Here is a 23,641-nt window from a genome sequence, read left to right as displayed (position 1 = left end):
CCCCCTTAGCCAGTTGCCCCCACATCAACCCTGTCATTACTTGATCAGGTTTCCCGCTGCAAACCCCAGGCTCCTGTGGTTTCTTCAGAGTCACAGGATCCGGCCAGGCCCGTCCTTGTCCTGGCCAGGAGGGTGGAAGCCATGGGGGACTCAGAGGACTCTGCCTTTCCAGAGGCAAGGGGGTCGGAGCTGGCCAAAAACTCCTCCAAACAGCAAAGATAGGGCTCCTGGGCTCAGGCTCATCACCCTGGGGCCTAGGACAGAGGACTCTGGCAGGCAGGACCCACAAAGCCTCTGCCCTGGGCATTGATAGGCTCCAACGGGTGCCCCCTACAGCCAAGGCTTCCCCTTGAAGCCCCACAGGCCCCACACCTGCCTGAACTGGTCCTGAACTGTCTGGGCACAGGGTGGGGGCATCAGGAGACACAGGGCTGTGGGCATGCAGGGGGCAGAGGGGGCCCGCCGATACAGCCCTCTGGGGACTCACTGCAGCCCACCCACACGTGTGCTGGGGCAACAGCACCTGTAGGTGCCCACCTGGTGCCCACCTGCCTAGCCCTGCTGGTCTGCTTGGCCCCACGCTCCTCCCAGAACGCAACCCGTGTGGGTGCTAGGCCTGTGGGTGGGGGGCAGGGGACTGTCAATGTTTTACCACTAAACTTCAGAGGCCAACATGACTCTGGGTGGCAGCAGGAATAGGGCCCCCAGCCAGCCCCCCACAGGCCTGCCTGGGTCAGGTTTGGCCACATTTTTTCTCTTGGGAGAGGGCTTGCTGCTTCCTCTGGTGAAGATGTTTACTCTCCCGAGGCCGGGGCGCCTGCTGGGGTGCCTGTGCCTGCGTGTGCCTGTGTGTGCCTGCGTGTGCACGTGTCCCTGGTGCTGGGTTGCTGGAGGCGAGTCCTGGGCGGCAGCGAGGGTCGAGCTGCGGTTCGGGCCAGCATGAGCAGGAACAGAGGGAGGATTAGAGAGGGCAGCCTGGCCCAGGCCATCCCCTGCAGACCGCAGGGCCAGCCACGCGCCTGTGGTCCAGGCCAAGACCCTGGCCCTAGGCCCTTGCAGGGCTGGGCAGATGTGCAGAGCCCCTGGGCTCCTGGGCCAGCAATTATCCTAAATAGGCGGCCCTGGAGACAGCGGGGCCAGGTGAGAACCCGTGAGGACAGCCTTGGTGTTGGGGCTGAGGTCAAGTTCCCCCTCCACACCTGCTGTGGGGTGACCTTGGGCTGCCTCACTGCACCTCATTTTCCCACCTGTAAAATGAGGGTAGTAACAACACCTTTTTGTAATGTAATCTGGGTCAGGTGTCCTGGGATAGGGCCGGACATTCAGATAGCGCTCCGCATATGTGAGCGGGCCCTGAGCTCTGTCTGGGGACAGCGACCTCTCCTGAGCAGCCTCCCCTCTGGCCCCAGGGCCCAGAAATCACTTTGAGAGAAAAGAGTGAGGCGGCGGGCGGGGGGGAAGGGGTAGAGAAGGGTGCCAACCTGCCTATGGAACCTTGGAGCCAGGGCTTCCAGGAGGACGGGAGGCCTGCAGGGACCCAGCGACCCGGGGCTGAGCCCAGGAAACTCCCGCAGGCTGCCGGGAGGAGGCGGTGCTGGGGTTTCGGAGAAGGGCTGGAAGCCGGCGCCTGGGGTGGGGGTGGAAGGTAGGGTGGGCTGGGGGGCGGTGGCCGTGACCTAGCGGGGGCGTCACCCCTTCCACCTGGGGAACACCCTTGGGTCTCTCCGAAGGGCACGAGGGTACGGGCCGCCCCAGCTCTGCACAAAGGGCAGCTCCGGGCCGCTGCGGGCGGAGCGGGGTCGAGAACCGGCCGCGGGGCGCGGGGCGGGGTCTCCGGCCGGCGCGGGCGTGGCGGGCGGAAGGGGCGCCCCGGGCGCCGCTCAAAGGCCGCTAATGTTCGCTAATCCCGGCCTTTCAGGCGGCCGCGGCCCGAGCTGTTGGCCCAACAACAGGCGGCTGAAAGGGGAGCGCGGGGCGCGGGGGGCCGCTGCCCCCGCCGGCCCCGCCCCCGACCCGGCGGCCTCGCGCCCGGGACCCCAGCCCTCGGCGCCCGGAGGGTCCGCGCGCGCCGCCCGGTGGGGACACCGAGGCCGGGAGCTGCCGGGCGGGCGGGGCAGAGGCGAGGGGGGAAGCGAGAAGAGGAGAGGAGGAGGTGGGAGGCAGGGGGAGGGGAGGGAGGGGGGAGGGGAGGGGGAGGGGGAGGGAGGGGAGGGGGAGGGGGAGGGAGGGGAGACCCGCCCCCTCCGGCTGCGCCGTGGTTCCCAGGACGGGAGGGGCGCGGGGGCCCCCTGGTCGCAGACGGGCCGGGCCCCTCTGGAGCGTGACCTCGGCTTTCAGCGCCGCCCCTGGCCCGGCCCCAGCGCCTCGTTAGGGATTTAATTAAGGAGCCACTGGGGATTTGCATAATCTCCGAGCCGCGCGAGGAGCCCCGGAGGCGGGCGAGCGGGCGGAGGGGGCGGCGGGGCGGGGCGGGGCGCGCCTCTGGGCTCGGGTCTCCCAGTTGGAGCCGCCCGGGCCGGAGCAGGCGAGGGACCGCCGCGGGCAGGAAGCACCCTTTGCGCCATCGCCGGCCCTGGAATTCCCCGTCGGAGCCGGAGGGTCCCCTCCACGGCCGACTGGCCTGGCGGACCCAGCCGGACGGGACAGGGCTCCCCGGGGGGCCGCGCTCACCCCCCCATTCCCCCCCCCCGCCCCGGGCAAACAGCAAAGGCAAACATTCCAGCCGCGCCCGCCGGAGCCGGGAGGGTGAGGGCAGGCGGCCGACCCCTGCCAGTGGCAGGACATCCCCCTACAGCCCTGGCCTGAAGAGGGCAGGAACCAGGCTCTGGCTGGAGCTTCTGTGCTGACCCCTGAAGAGGGGATGGCCGGAGACCCGTCTTCCCACCCTGGACTGGAGAGGAGGTGGGGGAGGGGCCTCAGGCGGCCTCCTCAAGGGCCCTGTGGCTGTGGCTGAGTGCATGTCACTAAGGCCCGAACTGGGTGGGTGAACCCTGCTTTCGCACCCACATGCAGGGCCCCTGCCTCTAGAGGCAGTCCAGATGGGAGACAGGGTCCCAGGTCTAAGAGGGGCGTACGTCCCTGCCCCCTCCCCTCCCTCATCCACTGGCACCTCAGAGCTGGGAAGTGCAGGACAATGTGGCCTTGGGAGGGTGGCCGGTGCTCAGCCAGGAGGCGGTGCAGGCCTGGGCCGTCCTCTGGGCCTCCGCCTTGGCCCCAGCAACCCCCTCACGCCTGGCACTCGCCTGCCCTGCAGGCATTCCCACAGCCTTCAAAGGGCATGTGGGCCCCGAGAGGGGCAGGGCCTTTCATCTCCCGGGTGGCAGGCCCGGGGCTGAGTGATTCCAGGGGTATGGCCTCACAGGCCCTGCCCCCTAATACCCTGGTGGGACCTGGCACCCCAGCCAGCCTGGGCTCTGCCCACCACGTCAGGGAGGGGCCCCAGGTCAGGGCGGGAGGTTAGGAAGGTGTGAGCCTGCACCTAGGCCCAAGGCCATCTACAAAGGCCTGAAATTACACCCTTCTCACATTTGACCCCAGCCCCAGCCCCCACAGGGACCTTGCTGTCCTGGGTGGCCTCCTGTCCCCTGTGCCCATGGCGGCCAGGGGATCCCCCACATCTTGCCCCACCCCACACCTGCAGTGGCTCCTGTGACCTCCAGGTCAGACCCAAAGCTCCCTGGTGCCCACTAGGCTGGAGCACTAGTGCCCTGTACTCCACACCCTCCTCCTTCCTCCCTCCTCCCCATTCTGTGCCTGCTCCTTTGCTGGAACGCAGGTGCCTTGCCCATCTTCACCCCTCTGAGCATCCCCCCAGGGCGCAGGTACGTGACACAATAGGGCCGAGGTGGAGCCCAGGGCTGTGGTGGTGCAGGGCTGGCTCCTCTAGGGAGGCCTGGACAAAGGGGGGTCCACACCCAGGCCCGCCACGGGCTTTGCCTGCAGAACACCTGCACACTGCCATCTCCCAGGAGCAGAGGGCAGGGGACAAGCCTGAGCAGAGGGCAGGGGACGAGGCCAGCCTGAGTCAGGGGAGCTTCCTCTGCCTGGGTCTTCAGGGGTGAATAGGAGCTTGCTAGGATGGAGGAGGAGGTAGAAGCACCCAGCAGACCCCAGGGATGCAGGGGTGGCAGTGTGAACTGGGCTGGGCAGCAGGCCTGGGCTTTGGGGACTCTGGATTGACCCTGGAGCTTTTCGTGGCCCAGGGACCCTGGGGACAAGAAACTGTCCCCGAACATTGAGTTCCAGTCCCCGGCAGGCCCCTCACTGCACCGGGCCTCAGTGCCACCCAGCTCTTTGTGCCCCATGGAGACTCCACTCGTCTGAGAGCTAGGGCTGGGGGACAGGAATGTCCTAGCTGCAAGCTGCACTGGGACCAGGGACAAGGCAGCCCCAGTGGGGAGAGGCAGGCAGAGGGGTCTTTGAGGAGAGGTGGGCTTCAGCGCCCAGAAACGCACAGTGTGAACCCAGCCCTGACCGCCCAACCCCATTCTTAGCTGAGGGGTCTGGGTCCAAAGCCAGCCGCAGCTTCAAAGGAGAGGTCAGAAGATGCCCAGCCCCGTAGCAACCCCTGCCACCTGCCTCAGTACCTGGGTCCCAGGCCATCATGTCCTGCTGGCCCCTGCTCTGGTGCCAGGCACCCATCTTGACCGCACCCCTCACAGGGCTGGAGGTGGGGGCTCAGGCCTGCCCCAAGGAGAGGAGGGAGGGGAGGATGGACACCTCACAGGGTGGGACCAGCCTCAGGCCGCAGCCCCCACCATGGTCTGTGGTGCAGGGGAGGCTCTGAGGAGGCTGGGGGTTAGAGGACAGAGGGCTGTGCTCAGGGAGGCCCTGCAGGAGCAGGAACGGAGGGTGGGAGATCCCCTGAAGGGGCAAGACATGGGTGGGAGCAGGCTCAGGATGTCAGCCAGGCCCACACTTGGCCGCCAGGTCTCACTCACCTGGCCTTGGGGTCTGCAGGGACCTATCGGCTATGGCCGCGAGAGGGACAGAAGTGAGCTGCCTGGTTTTCATTCAGTTTCACTTAAATTGTCTAAACATTGGCTTGGCGTGGTGGCTCACACCTATCATCCCAGCACTTTGGGAGGCTGAGATAGGCGGATCACCTGAAGTCAGGAGTTCAAGGCCAGCCTGACCAACATGGAGAAGCCCTGTCTCTACTAAAAATACAAAATTAGCTGGGCATGGTGGCACATGCCTATAATCCCAGCTACTCTGGAGGCTGAGGCAGGAGAATCGCTTGAACCCGGGAGGCGGAGATTGCGGTGAGCTGAGATTGTACCATTGCACTCCAGCCTGGGCAACAAGAGCAAAACTCCATCTCAAAGAAAAAAAAATCGTCCAAATATTGTCCTAGGCAGCTCCGGACCGGCACCCCTCCTTCTGACTCGCAGTTCCCCAGGGCTGCACGTGAGGGCTGGCCTGTGTTTGCAGCCCCCAGAGCCGAATGCCTGTTCTGCTGAGCGGGGCCTGAGCCCAGCGGGGCAAGCCCTGGGCCTGGGTCTTGCTTCTTTCTCCTCCTCTGCCCCCCGCCGTCCTGGCACCCAGCCCAGCCCCTGAAGGGACTACCGGGCTTTTGACTATGGAGGTGGCTGGCCCGCACGCCTGCTCCAGGCCCCGACCTCCTGGATGAGCACAGGCCAGCTCCTGTTGTGGGGTCTGGAGGCAAGGGCGAGGCTTCCCAGAGGCCTCTGGGACCAGGGTCAGGGTGGGCCTGCGGGTCGGGGGTGCAGCACGGAGCCCCCAGCCCGGCCCCGCAGCCAGAGACAGCCACTCCTGAAGGGGCCTTTCTCCGAGTCGGGTGCGGCAGGAGCCCCCGCCTGCCCAGCCTCGCTGCCGGCGCCTCTCGGCTGGCGGCCACAGCCCTGATGTTGCTTTAATAAAACAAAGTTTTTCTTTCGTGCGCGGCCTCCAGTGGTGAAAGGGCCGATTTACTGAGCCGGAGCCCCCTCCCGGCGCCCCGCCCGCCCGCCCTGCGGTGGCGCTGGCCTGGCCGCGGGTAATTTATAGCCTCAACTTAGCACACTCCTCCGGGCCAGGGCGGCATGAGTGGGGCCCTTTATCCCAGCCCCGGGGCCGGGGCGGCTCAAGGCCCCATTCACGGCCGCAGCATGCTCCCGCCCGGCCACGTTCCTCATGCAGGCATTTGGAAGCCCCGCGGCACCCGGTGGGTGAAGACAAGCTGTGCTGTTTGTGCCTTGGCTGCGGCCGGCCGCTCTCCGACACCCCCGTGGCCCGGCCCCTCCCGGCCCGGCCTCTGCTTTGACAGCGGCCCAGCCGCCAGTCCACAGGTGAGGAGACAGACCGAGGCCACGGCTGAGGCGGTGGAGTTTCTCTCTCTGTTCAGGGGGACCCAGGTTTCCTCCAAGGACACGATGGCTTGAGTGGAGGCCCAGGAAACATGGTGCTGTCTGCGACTCCCAGGCAGAGGCGTGTGCACTTCAGGCCAGGCATCTCTGCCCTCTGAGTGGCAGCTTGCGTGCTCTTTGAGTGGCCAGTGCGTGTGGGACCCCCGTTAAGGCCACCCCCACCCCAGGACCCCCACCCCAGGACCCCCACCCAAGGGGGATGGGGAAGGGGTGAGGTGCCCGAACCGGAGCCAGGCCTCCTGGGAGTGGGAGAGACCTCTGCTAGGGGATGGGGGTTGGGGGTCCTAGTGACCCACAGCTCGGGGGACCTGTAGGCGTGTGCTGTCAGAGAGGCTGTCACTTCTGGTGCAGGCCTCAGTGCCGGCATCCCTCAGAGGTCCACCAGGGAAGCCCCTGGCCCCACCCACCCTGCATGGGTTCTCGCAGGCTCACAGGCGCCCAGGCGGGCACACACGCAGCTGCCCGCACTCACACACACACCTCGCACCAGACGCACGCAGCGCACTCAGTGTCTGCGCTGGGCGGGGTAACAGGCATCCTGACTGGACTTCGTGAACTCAGTACCCTGCCCCTCCCTGCCTCAGGGACTTACAGCTCTGTCTATCCTTCCAGCTGCCCAGGCCTAGCCTCTCCTGCTCCTGGTCGCCCATCCAGCTGCCGGGGCACCCTGCGAGACGAGGCCTTCTCCATACTCTCCTGGGCCATGGCAGGGGCTCCTCCCACCCCTCCTTGTGCTGCCCTGGCTCCCCTCCTGCCAGGTCTAGACCCCTGCAGGTCTCGATGGGGCACACTGTCCTCTGTTCGGCACCCTCCTGTTTCCCTGGCTTGGGCTTCCAAGGGAAGGGGCAGCAGAAGAGAGAAGGCCTGTCTTCTGCCCTCTGCCGTGGCTCATGGAAGGGGGGCCTCTTGTGTCCTGGAGTCTGCCCCTCTCCCACCCAGTACGGTGCCTGCCGGGGTCAGGGGGCGCAGGCAGAGGAAGCGGGTCCTCAACGGGAGCCTGGGACCTCGGAGGCAAGTGCAGGAGCCCTCTCTGGGCCTCCATCTCTTTGGCATGGACCTTGAGGGCTGCTGTGAGCTGTCCTGGGGTGAGGGCTGGCACTCCCCGAGTCTCCCCAGCATGGACAGGCTCAGCCTGCTTGCCTCCTGGAAGGGTCTGTTCACTTCCAGACCCTGGCCTTGGGTGCCATCTGTGGATGCCCCAGGGGCTCTGACTGGACCCTTCTACTGGCTCCCTGATTTCCCTCCTGGGTCCCTGTACCTGCTCCTGATTCCTGCACTGGGTCCCTAGACGTCTGGCCCCTCCACAAACAAGGTTTAACGGACTCAGGGGCCTGCTGAGGTCCCACGCAAGTCTGAGGCCTTGAGGGAGGGTGAGGGGTGGAGGGTCAGGGGAGGCAGGGGTTCTCCCTCAGGGTTCCTTTCACTCAAGATGCCACACCCATTGTCCTGTGCCACCCAGCTCCAGACCCGGGGTCGACCACTTATGCCAAGGAGCCTGAGACCCCAGCCCATGCCCAGCCAGTCAGAGGTGAGGAAATGGGAAGTGGGGCAGGGAGGCCTGCTGGGGACCTGGGCTGCCCCTGAGCATCAGGGAATGAGCAGGTGCCAGGGTCTGGAGGGTCTCCACTTCAGTTCTGTGGCCTCAAAGCTCCAAGCTCCCACCACCTCTGCATGGCAGGTCTCTGTGAGGGGCCGGGTGCAGAGCCCCACTGAGCGGGTACCCTGGGGCTCCCACGTGAAGGAGCGCAGGGTCCCACACGTCAGACAGCTGGCCAGACCGGAGTTCGGCTCCTCCAAGGTCAGAAATCGGGAAAATTGAGCATGCAGAGGGAAGTGACGGTGGATGGGGTACACGGGGTGCACAGGGTGGATGGGGTGGACGGGGTGGATGGGGTGCACGGGGTGGACAGGGTTGGGGGGTGCTCGGGGTGGACGGGGTGGATGGGGTGGATGGGGTGGGGGGGTGCTCGGGGTGGACGGGGTGGACGGGGTGGATGGGGTGGATGGGGTGCACGGGGTGGACAGGGTTGGGGGGTGCTCGGGGTGGACGGGGTGGACGGGGTGGATGGGGTGGATGAGGTGCACGGGGTGGACAGGGTGCACGGGGTGGATGGGGTGGGGGGGTGCTCGGGGTGGACGGGGTGGACGGGGTGGATGGGGTGGATGGGGTGCACGGGGTGGACAGGGTTGGGGGGTGCTCGGGGTGGACGGGGTGGACGGGGTGGATGGGGTGGATGAGGTGCACGGGGTGGACAGGGTGCACGGGGTGGATGGGGTGGGGGGGTGCTCGGGGTGTACGGGGTGGATGGGGTATGGGGGTGGATGGGGTGCATGGGGTGGATGGGGTGTACCGGTGGGCAGGGTGGTGGGGGTGGTGGGGCAGATGGGGTGCACAGGGCAGATGAAGTGGGCCGGGCAGACAGGGTGGACAGGGTGCACGGGGCAGACGGGGCACGGGGGTGGGTGGGGTGGACGAGGTGCACGGGGTGCATGGGCAGTGTGTAGCCAGCACCCCACCCAGCACCTCACAGAGGAATGGGCGACCGACTGGCTGTCCAGGTGGGGTGCTGGGGGCCCAGAACACCTTTGCTCGCATCTCTTTGGAGCAAGATTTTCACTTTGTTCCCAGTGTCTCCCAGGGTCAGTGACAGGGGATGGGGGGTGGGGAGGGGCAGCTGCATGGCGGGAGGGGGCCTGGCTGGAGGTCAGGTGGGCCCAGTGCAAGGGACCGACAGGGTTAACGTGCGGCCTCCGCTCCCACCATTATAGCTCGGTCATTAAAACTCCATCTCCTGCCTGTGTCCTGGCCCTCCCGGGCCTCCCGGGCCTTTGTCTCACTTTCTAAGGCTCTGACAGGATCAGGGAGGGTGGGGGCCCCAGGAAGAGAGGGGGGTCTGCAGCATACAAAACCCCCGGCCCCCTGGCCCCCGGCCTTGGCGCCTCCTCTGCCAGGACGCCAGCCTGGAGCCACTCCCAGGATGCCCTCCTTGGGGGCTGGCACGGGCCAGGCTGGGCGGGCATCCCCTGAGCCTAGCCCAGGACAGATCCACCCTGGCCGCACCCCACGGCCACCCCCGTGCTGTTCCCAGGCCCTGGGAGGGTGGAGAGCCCCCCGCCCTCCTCGATTCCTCGTGCTCGGCTGCAGGCTGCTAGGAGCCGGGTGGGGGTGGGGGGCGTGTGGCCAGGCGGAGGATCCGGGCGGGGGGCGGGTGCCCAGGGACAAAGCCCGCCTGTGATTAAGTCATCTGCCCGATGCACCCAGCCCAGCCAACCGCAGGTGAGAGCCTGCCCACACGCCTGGGCTACTGCCATCAGCCTGGCCCATTGGCCCTGCAGCGGGGGTCGGTCTACCCCACCATGGTCGGGGTATCTGCCTCCCTCAAACCTGCTGTGGCCTCTACTGCCCAGATGCCCACGATGTCCTCCCAGGGCCTGTCACCCTCTCACCCTTCCCAGGACGCTTTGCCTCAGTGTACCCGTCTGTTCTAGGGACCACTGGAGAAGCATCTGACTGTCCTCTCGCCTCCCCCAGGCCTGAGGCCGACACCTGCAGCCCCTCCTACCTGCTCCTACCCTGAGCTCCTAGAGCTGGAGGGCTCAGGAGAGCCAGCTGGGGTGGGTGCAGGGTCACCCTGGTTACGAGTGTGGGAAGTCCCTGTGCCCTGGCTGCCTTTCCTGACATTCCTGACGCTTCCAGGGGCCTCTGCTGGGCTGGCTCTGCCTGCCCCACCTCCTGGGAGTTTAGGGCTCCCAGGTGCCCCCCACATCACCTGGAGGGAAGATTCCAGCTTGGACCCTGGGGGCATCAGGGTTGGGAGGCTGTCTGGGCACCTGAGGGACCTCAAGAAACTCGTGCTCTCTCACAGACCCCTAACACCACGCCCCATGGGCTCCACCAGGCATTCGTGGGCTCCGACCCCAGTCACAGAACGGCTTCCCAAACTCGGTGCCCTGGGGACTCAAGCAGAGAGGCCTCCGTGGGCAGGGTTAGCTCCTGGCCCCTCTGTCAACTCGTCCCTAAAGTGGGGGCATGACCCCCTCCAGTGGGGAAGGCTGAGGTGCAGTGGGAGACAGTGGCGGCTGGAGGCCCAGGCCTGGCCTGAATGGGTGACTGGTGGGATTACAGCTGTCGGGCTGCGGAGATGGGGTTTCAGGATGGGGCGGAAACTTCCTGAGATTTGTTGCTAATCAGGGCCCAGGGCGGCCACAGTTTATCTTTGCCTTGGTCACACGGTCACAGTCTATCTGGCCAGCATTCTGGGAACTGGGGAAGGGTAGGACGGCGCCCTGGCGTGGGGCAGGGGCCCTGGAAACCCTGCCCAGAAGGGCCCGGCTGGGCTGTTGAGAGCCTGGGCAGGCCCTTCCTTCTCAGGGAAAGGGCAGGGGGCTCTGTAGGCCCTGGGGGCCAGCCCGACGTCAGCTCTGGGGAGCCTGGCTGGCGGTTGGAGACTGGCCTGACCCCCTCAGGGTCCTGAGTCCCTCTTCTCCCCAGTGAGCTGCCCTGTGACCTGGCGGACAGGTAGGCACCAATGAGACACACAGCGTGGGTGCTAGGGAGGGAGGGGCCTTCTCCCCACCCCCCGCACCCAACTCTGTGCCTACCCAGAGGGAGGGGAATGGAGTGGTGGGCCCGGAAAGGACCCCACTTCCCATCCCAGGAGCCTGCTGCTCCCCTACGCTTGCTGGGGATCCCGGGCAAGCTTCTTGGTTTAAACTTGTGTTTCTCCAGTTCTATCTCAGCTTGGCTACAGGGAGGCCAAAAAGGAGACTCTCCTCACCTGCCTCCGCCTCACACCCCACCACGTATCCTGTGGCCCAGACCCCAGCGAACAGGGCTGGCCTGGGGTGGACGCTGCCAGTGGCTGCTGACCTCCCAGGCCACCTGGGCCTTCCTGGCCTGCGCAGTCTCCCAGAGCTGCTTCCGCTGGCCCAGGGCCTGGGAGTGCCCTACACTCGGGCAGGGCCCTGGCAGCCGAAGGGAGGGGCTTTCAGAGCCAGTGCCCTCGGGACGTGCAGGGAAGGGGCTGAGGTCACACTTAGTCTCCCTTCGTGGTTTTGGACTCAGGGCTGAGGCGGCCTGAGCTATGCAGGATGGCTGGAGCTCTGTGGTGCTCACTGTGGCTAGATGCCGCTTGGTAGTGGCGGGCGTCAGCGGGGCAGATGCTGGTGCCATGAAGATGTCAGCTCACCTCCATTCACCTGCCCAGGCCTGTCCAGGCTGTGCATCCCCAGAGCCCTAGGCGAGGCTGAGGCACCCGGGGCTGTGCCGCTCCCCTCCCCGCCCTGTTCCAGCCGGGACCTGCCTTACACTCCCTGCCTCAGGGGTGGTTTCTGGCGGGGAACACGGTGTCCTCTGAGACCCGTCAGGCCCAACAGATGAGAGCGCCGTTCCTTCCCACAGCCCATGCCCAGTGGCCCCAAGTGGGCCCTTAGCTTCCTCTTCTGGCTCTCAGACCAGCGCAGCATACGGCGGGTGCCCACGAGGTCCGACTGGGCTCCCTCAAGCCTTCTGCCCTCTTGCCCTGCTGCCCGCTGTCCCCACTGGTTCTTTCCTGTCACCCTCCTGCCCCCCACATCACCCCTGATTTCATCAGAAGGCCCATCACCACCAGCTGCTGCCTGGCCTGTACTTCCTTCTCCCAGGGGCAGAGTGGGAGCTTGGTGAGAACGCAGCTGCGTCCCCAAATGCCTGGGACAATGAACGTGGTCAGTAAATGTTTATTGATGGACGGATGGACTGACAGACGGGAGGAGTGACAGAACGGGGCAGGGACTGTGGTGCGGGACTTGGGACTGATGGGTAGGCAGGGAGCCTGCGGGGAGGGGCACTCGGTCTGCCTGGGAGGGTGGGGGCATCAGTGGTGGGTGGGAGGAGTGCCGAGGTGACGAGGTGACCAGGCGGTGGCCGGAGGCCTGGAGGAGTCGAGAGGTCTGTGGATGGCCGCTTGGTGTCCTGAGGGCGGAATGCCTATGCTCCAGGCAGGAGAAGGGGGAGGGTTGGGGTTGGGGTGGGGATGAGGTGGGAGTGGAGACAGGTGGGGTTTGGGTGGGGGTTGGGTGGGGGGATGGGGGGATTATGGGGGCATGGAAAGGGTGGACATGTGGAGGCTGGAGGGAGATGGGTGGATGGGAAGTGGGTGGGCAGGCGGGAGGCGGGGGCACGGAGCTGGAGTTGAAACGGAAGTCAGCGTCTCCATGAATCCTGGGAGCTGGCACCTGGAAGGTGTGTGGGGTTTTCTGAGCGCCTTCTGTAAATGAAACCCCAAGGGCAGGCGGCCGGGTGTGGGAGGGGGACCCATTGCATCATCACCTGTGCTGCTGGCATTAGTGATTTTTGGGGCCCCAGGGGTGCACCCAGGGCCAGAGCCTAGCCTCCAGGGTCCTGGCACAGGCAGCGTGCTGCCACCTCCCCCTGCCTGGAGCAGTGCTGGGGGCCGTGTCCGGTGGGATGGAGCTGGTCACCAGCCCTGGGGAGCACGGTGTGAATGAGCACCCACACCTGCCTCCAGGGGCCCTGTGGGCACCCCCACCCCTCCTGTTGCAAAGCAGGCTGAGGCCCAAGGATGAGGTCATGTCTGCTGTGGGTGCCCCTGGGCCAGCGGCACGGAGCCCAGGGCATCGCAGGTCCTTGCCCCTGCCCACCTCCACTCGCTTGGGTCATCTTGGGGTCACCAGGCGGGCACCAAGAGGAAGGAGGATGGCATAGAGACACCACTGGCCCACCTGCCCCGCCCTCAGGGACCCCTCTTTGGACAGCCTGGCCAGGACCTGGGGTATCCCGGTGCTCCCACACTGGCCATGGGGGCCGGGCTTTCCCCAGGGCCAAGTTTGCCTCATCCCTTCAGTCCCTGTGGGGGCTTGCAAGGAGCAAGGCCAGGGCTGGGGTCACCTCTAGGTCTTTGGCTGCAGCAAGAGGTGGGGGTTTGTGGTGGATCATCACCCGCAGAGCAGGGTCAGGAGAGAGAGAGAGCAGGGTCTCAGTGCCCGGTGAGCGTGGCTCCTGCCCCAGACACGCCATGCAGTCGCTAGGCCTCTGTTCTGCTGTGTGCCCGTTTTACCGTGGGGGCACTGAGGCAGGCAGCGGGTGGGTTGGGGCTGCCTGGGGTGCAGACTCCAGAGCCCTGAGTCCACTGCTCTATCCCAGGTCAGGGCCAGAGCTCCCGCTCAGGCTGGTGCAGAGGCAGGAATGGAGTCTCGGCCCCTCTCAGCCTTTGCTGCGCCACCCGTGCTGGGTCCCCACACAGGGCGGGGGCCTGTGGTTGTCCTGCCTCCACAGGACTCATGCTCAGTCATCAGCCCCTCCTGGGGTGGGGGTGCAGCTTTGCTGGGGAAGGGAAGGGTTCCGGGCAGACGCCAGGCCTGCCACTGCCACAGGAAGAGCCGGGAAGGCCGAGTGGGCAAATCTTATTAGCCAGCAGACTTCCGAAGGCCCCATCGCTGACCGCGCAGCGACCTTCCATCTCTCTGCCTAGCTGTGGGTGGGAGCCAGGGGCTGCCATTTCTGTGCCTGTATCACAGCCCCCAGGGCCCACGTCTTCCCTGAACAGGTCGGGGAAGGCCCCCACTGGGTCCTTGCCTGGCCCAGTTTTCACTATGGCTGAGAAGGCTCTGGGGTTTACCGGCCTGGATAGAGCTGAAGCATGGGTGGTGGGGGCCCAGTCCAGCTCTGGGGTTCCACTCAGCAGCCTGGGCCATTGTGGCCTCAGGGATGTGCCCCTGTACTTGCCTGGAGTGTGGCTAGAGCCAGCACCATGCCAAGGGCATGGCAGCTTGGCCCATCCATGGGCGTGGCATGGCCTGGGCCCCTCCCCTGCCCCCGGGGCCTGGGTATGTGACCCAAGGTCCTGGCACCCTGGGCTGTAGCTGGCTGGCCCCTGTTTTAGGGCCTGGGTGAGGCCACCCCCGAGATGTCCCAGCCTGGAAGGGCCTCCAGGTTGGGGCACTAGCCTCTCTGTTGGCGGTACCATCCCAACAAGCCAGCTTCCCGAAGCCTCAGTTTCCCCATCTGTAGATGGAAAGCATGACGAATCATAGCCCCAGCTCAGCACTGACTGCGGTGAGTGCTGAGCGGGAGCTGCGTCCGGGGCCACTGTGGCTCGTGGGCTGTGGCCTGTGCTCCCTTCCTCCCCCAGCCCAGGCCCTGCGGGCAGCGAGGCCCTTAGCGGGGCCCCCATCTGGAAACGATTGTGCTCATGGCCCTCAAATATATAATTAAAATATATTGGGTTTTATGCTCCTTCCTCAGCTGGGGCAGAATCCAGGCCGGTTATGAAATCGGACTGTGCTGATTGGGCATGGGGGCCGCGGACTTGGAGGGCGTCCGACCCCCCCCAGGCTGCCTTCGTGGCTTCCCTGAAAGCTGGTGGCACAGAGGCGGCGGTGGGGACGAGTGCCCGGGGCCTTTGCTGTGCCCACTGCCCCGTGTCCTCCAGGGGTGTTGCTATGTGGTGGGGGGCAAGGATTGGACCCAGAGCGGCCCAGGAGGAGGCCTGTTCCCACGCCTGCCCTTGCCCGGTTCCTAGGACATGCCTGACTCGTGTGGACCGCCCTGCTCTGTGCCAACGTGGCCTCTACTTCTCCGTCCTCCAGGCCTCGCCTCCCCCAGGAAGCCTCCTTGGTGGTCGCCCCCCATATGGCCCATCTGAGAACCATCTGACAGTCACCCTGGCCCCAGGGAGTGTGAGGGCCCAGGGCGGGTTTGGAGTTCAAGGGGACCCTGGAGGGCTACCTCACGCCCTGGCTGGCTCCTGCCTGGCCCCTGCCCCAGCCTAAGTGCCTCTGCTGAGCCTCAGGCTTCAGTGGCTGAAGAAAACCACACCTCAGCCTTGGGAACTGGCGGCCGCTCTCCGGGCAGCCCTCTGACAGGTGTGGGGCAGGTGCTGGGTCCGGGACAGGGCCGGGCCATACATGGAACAGCCAGCGGCAGCTATCTCTCCCATCTGTGCCCCGCCTGGCCGTCTGCTGCCTGGAGGCTGCCCACACCTGCTCTGAGGCCTCTCAGGCTGAACACCTCCTCCAGGGAGCCCTCCACCCCTGCCTTAGCCTTCAGTGTCCATCCCTCATCCTGTCCTAAAAGCTCAGGTTCCAAGTCATGTCCCGCTCCCTGGCCTCAGGCAGCAGCCACCTTCCCCGCCGCAGCACAGGGCTGTCTGTAGGCCTCGCCCTGTTCTGGGGCATGGAGCCCAGGAGAGCCTTGCTCAGAGCAGCTCCCTTGTGCCTGAGCCTAAGGTTTCCCCATCACAGCCCCTGTCTCCCTTCAGGTCTCAGGACCACAAGCAGCCCCAGTGAAGACACATGGCCCAGCTCCATGGCCTGAGGAGATGGCAGCTTCTGCTGTGAGCCTGGCTGGGTGCCGGGTGCTAGGCTCAGGGCTCCCCCAGCCCTCCTCCCCAGGAACCTGGCTCTGGCTCGGGGACCTTCAGCACATGCCCCAGGATGGGCAGCTTTCCTCTCCCCAGCTGCCTGTCCCACCTCAGGACTGGTGACAGATCCTCACTGGCTGTCCCCTCCCACCTGCTGGCAGCAGTGCCTGACGTCCAGAGGACTCCAGGTGCCAGGCTGCCTCCGGGGAGGAGCACGGGGCCGGGCAGTCGTCTGCCGGGGAGGAGCAGCCTGGCTGCTAGGACACGTAACTCCCCGTGGTGTCAGGCTGGGGGCAGCATGCCTGACCTGGCAGTGGCCCCGGTGACGGCTTGGTGTGGCCACGGCTGGGCATAGCCCAGTCTTATCTGTGGAAGTTCAGAGACTAGTGGCCACTTCCCGGGGCTCTGGTGGTGGCGGCTTCCACTATGCCTTCCCCAAGCCAGTCTGGTGCCCACACCCCGGGCCGGGGTCCCCAGCCCCCTGGCATGATCCACAGCACAGGCCCCAAAGGCCACTGTCCAAGGCCACCCCCGGGTGCCCCTCGCCCCACACCTGGGCCCCTCCCGGGCTGGAGACCCACTGCTTCTGACTCGGGTCCCAGAGCAGGGCACCCACCTGGGTCCCAGTGCCCAAGGGCTGCTGCCCACATGCTGAGCCCCTGACCCTGGAATTTCAGGTCCCAACTGGAAAGTGGGGAGGGTGCCTGTCTCAGGCTTCCAGAGATTCCCGGGAGGGCGCCCTCCTCCACGTGGGCCCGGGAGCAGGAAGTGCTCGAAGGGGCTCCCAGGTGGGGCCAGCACTGCCTCATGGGTTTTTCCAGGGAGGGGCTCCTGGGATCTGAGGTCCTCTGAGACCCCCTCACCCCCAGCCCCCAGCAGGTAGGGACCCTGCCATGCTTCCCTGTGAGGTCTCCACAGGAGTGGGTGCAGGTCCTGTGCCTCTGCTGGAGGTAGGGCTAGGGCCTCCTGCACCCCCAGGTCACGGGTCTGTGGCTGTCACCATCGGGTGGTGGCTGGCCTGGAGAGTGTCTCCTCTCGCAGGCGGAGTCAGGGGCCTGGGTTTCAGGTTTGGGGCTTGGGGACTTCAGTGGCAAGACAGGCCAGGACCTGGCCATGGACGAGGGGACAGCAGGAGAGAAGGGGGTGCCGCCCCCAGCTGGGGCTCCAGAGCCCCCCACCTGGTTCTCATCTCCTCTGCCTCCTCCCCTTTGCCAAGAGGCCTCAGCACCAGCACCCCAAGTCCCCACAGGCTGGTGCCCTGTGAGGCCCCGGGCACTTCCTCCAGGAAGCCCTTCTCCCACCACTGCAGCTCAGCCACACCCAGCGGCCCCCAGCCAGAGGAGGGGCACCTGGGGCCAGACAAGCCTGGGCTCGGGGCAGAGGTGCCTTCCTGCTTTCTGGGCGTGTGGGGAGGGGGTTCCCAGAAATGCCGAGGAGGCCTGGCTGGCAGCCCGAGGGGAGAGCCCCTGGTGCTTCCTGCTTGGCTAGGGGCAGGCCTCTGCAGCCTGAGCTCAGAGAAGTGGGAGAAGCCAGTCAACAACGACAAAAACCATCACCACCCTCCCTCCTCTTCCCAGGCCTGTGTGGAGGAGGGCGCCCTCCCCGGGATCTCTAGAGGCCGGACCCCTGGCTGGTGGGCACGGCAGGCGTCCTGTGTTGCCCCTGAGCCTGTGCCTGCACCGTGCCCATGCGGCTGCCCGGCAGGACCCTGCCTGCTGTTCTGGGCTCCCGAATCAGAGCCCCTCTGGGCGGAGGGGGGTCACATTCCCCAGCTGAGTGGATTACCTGGGGCAGGGCGGAGAGGTATGTCACCTGGGGGTTGGGGTCTGCCTTGCCCTACCCTGCCCAAGAGGGTGAAATGAGCTCATGTTCCTGGCAGAGCAGCCAGCACCTGGTGCAGAGGGAAATGAGCTGTGCCGTGGGCATGCTGGGGCGGGGGAGATTCAGCCTGAATCCGCCCAGCTTGAGCTGCCCTCCGGCCAGGTGTGGCCTCCCAGGGGAACGCTGTGGACCCTCTCGACAGCTGAGAGGTGGGGCAGGTAGGGCACTGACCAGGATTCCCAGCCTCCTCTAGGAGAGGGCCCAGCCTGGCCATGCTCCCTCCCACGCTGGGGCCCAGCTCAGGAGCCCCCACCTCCAGGAAGCCCCTCGATGCTGAGGGCCCGCCTCTGTCCCCACCCACGCTGGGCTGTCCAGAGTGCTGACCACACAGATGCGGGTGAGCAGCATGGCCTTGTCCCGGGGCCCGCACCTCATTGCCAGCATTGGGGGTGACAAAGGCCCCTGAGCTCTGCAGGTGTGGACCTCAAGGAGGCCCAGCTTCTCCAGGTCACAGGTTCAGGGTGAAGGGGACGCTCGCCTGGGAGCAGCTCCCTGCTTGGCTGGTGCAGGCAGGAGCCTCTAGGCCTGGGTAGCCAGTGAGCCTGGCAGGGTGGTGGGGACACAGATGGGCGTCCCCAGCAGGGATGGTGCGGGTGGAGGGAGCAGCGCCCGGCAGGTCCCTGCTGTCTGGATCTGCTCTCTGGTGGCTGTGGGTGAGCGCCTGTGGGCTGGCGGCGTGGCACTGGGCTGCTTGGCCATGTGTTTCTGATTCCTCGAGGCCTCCCCAGTGCGGCGTGTGTGCGAGGCATCCCCACCCTGGGCCCACTGTGTCCCGGGCTGCCTGGCCTGGTGCAGGACCACCCACCAGGCGGCCTCTGTCCATCTGGGGTGGGGGTTGTGGGTGGACCCTGGGGGTAAAGAGACCACCTTCCTGGTCCAGAAGAGCCCCAGGGTTGCTGGGCCTGGGACAGAGAGGGCAGGGGGCTGCCCGTGGTCCTAGAGGGGGCACAGAGCCAGGCCAAGCCCAACCACTGGCCTCCAAGAGTGGACACAGCTCCCATCTGCTCCCCGTGAGCTGGGCCAGTTCTGATGCAGCCCCCACACCTATAGGGAAGGTAGGACCGTGCAGGCCAGCTCCACTCCACCGAGCGCTCCTGCTGCTCTGGCTTTGAGCTTGTCAGGGGCCCTGGCGGAGACAGAGGTGGGTGAGCCCCCATCATGGGGTGGGGGCAGGGGACCCTGATGGGAGCAGCAGGACCCCTCTGAGGGGCATCTGGAACCCACCCAAGATGCTCACTCCCTCTCCTCCTCACCCTCCAGCCCCCTACGGCCTTGTCACCAGCCAGCATGTTTCACGGGAGTGGGTGTGTGTGCCTGCACCTGTGTGTTTACTGATTGCTTCATACTGCTGCTCCCCACCCTCTCCCCAGCCAGGAGATTCTCACCACAGGCCTGTTGCGGCTGTTCTGTCCCTGCCATGCCCAGGGCCTGGAACAGTGCAGGGAACAGAGACGGTGCTCAGTACACATTTGACATGTGAACGAATGAGTGTGTGTGGAGAAACCTTCGAATCTCAAGGTGGTTCTACTTCCACCTTGACCGGTGGAGACACTGGGCTTCAAGGTGGGCACAGGGGTGTTGGGGTGAGGGTCTACCCAGGGCCAACTGTATGGCCCCTACCTCACTCCAGCCAGGACTGCCTGGCACCAAGCGGGGCTTCTGCTATCAGGATGCTCTAGGAGGGGTGCGGCCTCAGCCACCGGGCATGCAGGGGGCAAGGGTGGGTCACCACGTGCCCTGGGCAGAAGCCCTGGGCCTTCACACTCCCCTTTGCCGCTGGGCCCTGTGGGACGCTGGCAGCTTGGCCTCCCCGGCACTGCCCTGGACCCACTCCGTCAGGCCGGGAAGGAACTCCCTCTGGGAACCTCTAGGGCTCACAGCAGCCCCGGCTCTGCCCATACCCCTGCACACCTGCTGATGCCCCCTTGGGATGGTGCCCACACGGTGGCTCTGCCAGAGCAGCCTTCCACGTCCCCAGTCCCTAAGTGTGGACAGACATGGGGCCTTTGGACACCAAGTGGCCAGGCCACCGCTTATCAGCAGAGGCAGCCCCTGCCCACACAGGAACTCTTTCTTCGAGGGTCCAGAGGCCCGGGGACTGAGTGTCTCACTCACAAACAACCCTGCTCTGCCCACTGTCCCTCGGAAGCAAACATGAGTGCATCCCCCCGCCCCCTCCTCTCTCTCTGCAGGGTGGGCTCCAGAGCTCCTGTGAGCTCAGCCAGGTGGGGCCGTCCGTGTCAGTGGGGTTTGGGGAGATGGGGGCGAATAGACATCGAGGGACACAGAGGACGCAGGGCAGGGGCCCCGCCACCCCCGATGCCTGCAGGGGCTGTAAGCCCTCACCTCATCCCTGCTGGCCTGGAGGGAGGGGCCTGAGTGGAAGGGGGGCGGGGACCGTGGGGCAGAGACTGTGGGGCAGAGGCTCCTGGAGCCTGGACAGTTGTTCCTTCATTCATTTGACACACCTGCAAACCACGCAGCCTCAGCCTGGTATTTGGAACCTGGCTGGGGCAGGGGCGTTGGAGGGGCTGTTTATTGGAGTCTGGTCCATGCCTGCAGAATTGCAGAGTCGGGCCCAGTGAGTACCGCTGGTGGTTCAGGCTGTAGAGGTGCCGTATCCCCAGCCACCCAGTCACCAGGTGTGTTCCCAGAACCCAGCTGGGCAGGGTTGGGTGGGGAGGGAGGGGTTGGGCCTTGCCAAGGCCCCCCTGTCCTGCAGTCCCCCTATCAGGCTAGGCCAGACCCTCAGCTAGCAAGGGTGCCTGGTGTGCTGCCTCCAGCCCTGCATGGCCTAAACCTCCCAGTCCCCAGCCCTGCCCTCTGGAGGTCTGATGAGTGTGCAGGGTCCAGGAAACAGAGGGGAGGCAAAGTTGCAGTGGGGGACTGGTGGGGAGGGGGCTAGTGAGGAGGGGGCGCAGTGGGGAAGGGGAAGATGGGGAGGGGCCATGCTGAGGAGGAGGCAGGTGGGGAGGGGACAGGTAGGGAGGGGGCAGGTGGGGAGAGGGCAGGTGGGGAGGGGGTGTGGTAGGGAGGGGGCACGTTGGGTGGGGAGGGGGTGTGTTGGGGAGGGGGCACATTGGGTGGGGAGGGGGTGCAGTGGGGAGGGGGTGCAGTGGGCAGGGGGTGCAGTGGGGAGGGGGCCTGTTGGGGAGGGGACATGGTGGGAAGGCGGTGCAGTGGGGAGGGGGCACATTGGGTGGGGAGGGGGCGTGGTGGGGAGAGGGCAGGTGGGGAGGGAGCAGGTAAGGAGGGGGCCTGTTGGGGAGGGGGCATGTTGGGTGGGGAGGGGGCGCTGTGGGGAGGGGGCGCTGTGGGGAGGGGCAGGTGGGGAGGCCCCGTGGGGAGGCCTGGTGCGGGCCCAGGTGACTCCTCGTCGCCCCAGGGTGGGGGCCCCTCCCGGAGGCCTGTGGCCAGGCGGTAGGAACGGCCTGTCAGGAGTGCGGTCAGGCCGGGTCTGCAGAAGGAGCTCCGGTGGCCCAATGGCGCCCCCTGCAGGCTACTGGGGTCCAAAGGCTCAGGCAGAAGCCCCGGGAGTTCGGGGTCCCCACAGCTCCGGGGCAGCCAGGATGTACACGTTCCAACCGTCCAACCCTCCAGCCCATGACACAGGTGGCACGCGCACCTGCCACGTGAGCACACCCCCAAGGAAGGCCTGGGCTCGGGCAGAAGCCCCTCCTTGGACCTCTTCCAGCCCCAGCCCTGTGGGGACAGGGCTTTTCCCCAATGTGCTCCAGCTTCCTGGGCGGCTGCTGGCCGGATCCTGCCCCTCACAGAGCTCCCTGAGAGAGACAAGAGATGTGTGCTCGGCCCACCAGGGCAGTCCGGCGCCGGGGCTTAGTCCCCAGGCCTCGGGGGGTCCTTCCCGGAAGGTGGAGTGATGGGCTGGAGGAGGGACCTCCGGCACCCACATGGACTTGCAGGGACCCTCACTGGCGTGGACCTTGGGGGACCAAAAGGGGTCTGGGGTTCAGCCTGAGCTGGGGACAGCCCCTGAGTCCATGGGAGGGTGACCTGGGTCTGCCTGTGGGCCGGGTGAACTCCCTCCCAGGGCTCAGGTTGGCTAGGGCAGGGTGGGGGCTGCAGAGGGGTTGCCTGGCAGGGAACGCCCGGGCTGTGGTCAGCTCGTCCTGGCCTGTCTCCCTTCCCCCCACCTCCTCTTCCATCCAGCCCTGTGGCTGGTGGCCCCTGGAGAGAGCATGGGGGCACGGGAGTGAGCTTGGAGGGGCAGCCCCACCGACCCTGTTGAAAAGGTCTTGACCAGCCCAGGGAGGCAGCTGCAGGTTCCACTCCTGGGTGGCCTTAGAGGAGTGGGGGTGCCCCACAGACCTGGCTTCTCCACGTGGGGCTGAGCCCTGCACTCCCCTCGGGATTCGGATATTGGCTGCAGGGGGAGCCGGGCAGTGGGTGGGCATCAGGCTGGACGGCTCCTTGGATGGCGGGTCTCATCCTGCCTGGGACCAGATGGCTTGCACCACAGACACGTGTTTCTCCGGGGTCTGGAGGCGCCAAGTCCGCAATCAGGGTGCTGGCGGATCAGTTCCTCCAAAGTGTTCTCCCAGCCTGCTGCCTTTCCACAAGGACACTAATCCCAGCAGACCAGGGCCTCACCCTCACGGCTTCGTCTAACCCTCACCCCTCCCTCCAATGGGGCATGTTGGGGGGTGTTTCTGAGCCCTGCCCTGAGCTGTGGGAAGGGCAGAGCCCAGCGCTGCCTCCATGACTGTGCATGAGGACTCCCACGGAGGTGGCCCCTAGGACAGCTCCTGTTTCCTTGAGCCCCTGTCCTGGCGGGAGGCCCACAAGGCGACTGAGTGGATGTGCAGGGGGTCCGGGGCTGCGGAAGTCCAGGCCATGGCTGCGTGCCCAGCTCAGGTCATGTTTACCAGGCAGGCCAGTGCCAGGGCCCCCGCCTGGCCTCGCAGCCCTGAGTTAACTCAGGCTCCAGGATAAACACCCATTCAGCCACACAAGGCCCCTTTGTCCTGGGAGAGAGGCTCCCAGCCCAGGATGCTGCCTGGTGGCCGGTGTCCTCGGCGCGGCCCCAGGCCCGGCCGGGTGCCCTGACACGTCCAGCTGCCCTGCATGGCCTTCTCCGGGCAGGCTCCCGGCTTGGCTCAGAGAGGCCCCAGCGGGGGACAGGGCCCTGGGCAGCTGTTGGAGGAGCCGGGCCAGACTGGCAGGGCTGAGTGAGGAGGAGGACCTGGCAGCCGCCTTGTGTCCTGAGATCTCGTGAGAGCAGAGCTGACCCTGCAGAGAGAGGTGGGAGTCCTGCGGCCGGACATGCCTGTGGGCAGCGGGGAGGCCGAGGCGGGCCGTGCTGCCCATGGGGCAGCTGGTGAGCTCTGGAGGCTCCAGGGCCCTTCTGCTCCCCCATATTCTCAACCCCAAGCAGGAGAGGGGGCCCTACACCCTGTGCTTGGCCCGCCTCCCCCAGCCAATGACCACTTGTCTGTGGGCCTCAGTTTCTTGTCTGTGAAGTGGGTCATGGCAGGCTCTCAGAGGCCTTTCAGCCAGGGACTGCACCCTATTATTACCCAGGCTCAGGGCTGAGATGGGGGTTGCTGCCCAGGGGAGGGAGGGGTGAGATGGTCCTGGGAAGCCAGTCGGGAGGTGCTGCAGGAGCACAGGTGGGCTGAGGAGGGCAAGGAGAGTGGCCCCCAGCCCCCCCCACCCCGTCGAGGCTGGCCCAGTCCCTGCCCCAGCCATGACTGGTCACGGCCCGCTGTGGCCGTCCATCCCTGTGACAGGCTCCCTCCTCCAAATGTACTAAGAACAAACGCGCCCTCCTGCCCTTGGGGACACCCCAGTGGCCACCCCAGGCTGAAGTCCCCACCGGCTCCTCAGCCTCCCTGGCGGTTCATGCAGCTTCTTGGCACCCCAGCCCCGCCCCTTCAGGGTGTCACCCACCTGGTCCGGTCCCTGTGTGGCCCACAGCGGCAGTGACCCCTGGTGGCAGCTGGCGGTGGTGTTGCACCCACCTGAGGGCCAGTACTGGGGTGCTGCTCACCAGGGTAAGGCGCAGACTTG

Source organism: Macaca mulatta, chromosome 5 (genome assembly GCF_049350105.2).
Source record: "Macaca mulatta isolate MMU2019108-1 chromosome 5, T2T-MMU8v2.0, whole genome shotgun sequence".
Classification (NCBI taxonomy): Eukaryota; Metazoa; Chordata; class Mammalia; order Primates; family Cercopithecidae; genus Macaca; species Macaca mulatta.
This window is presented reverse-complemented; position numbering follows the sequence as displayed.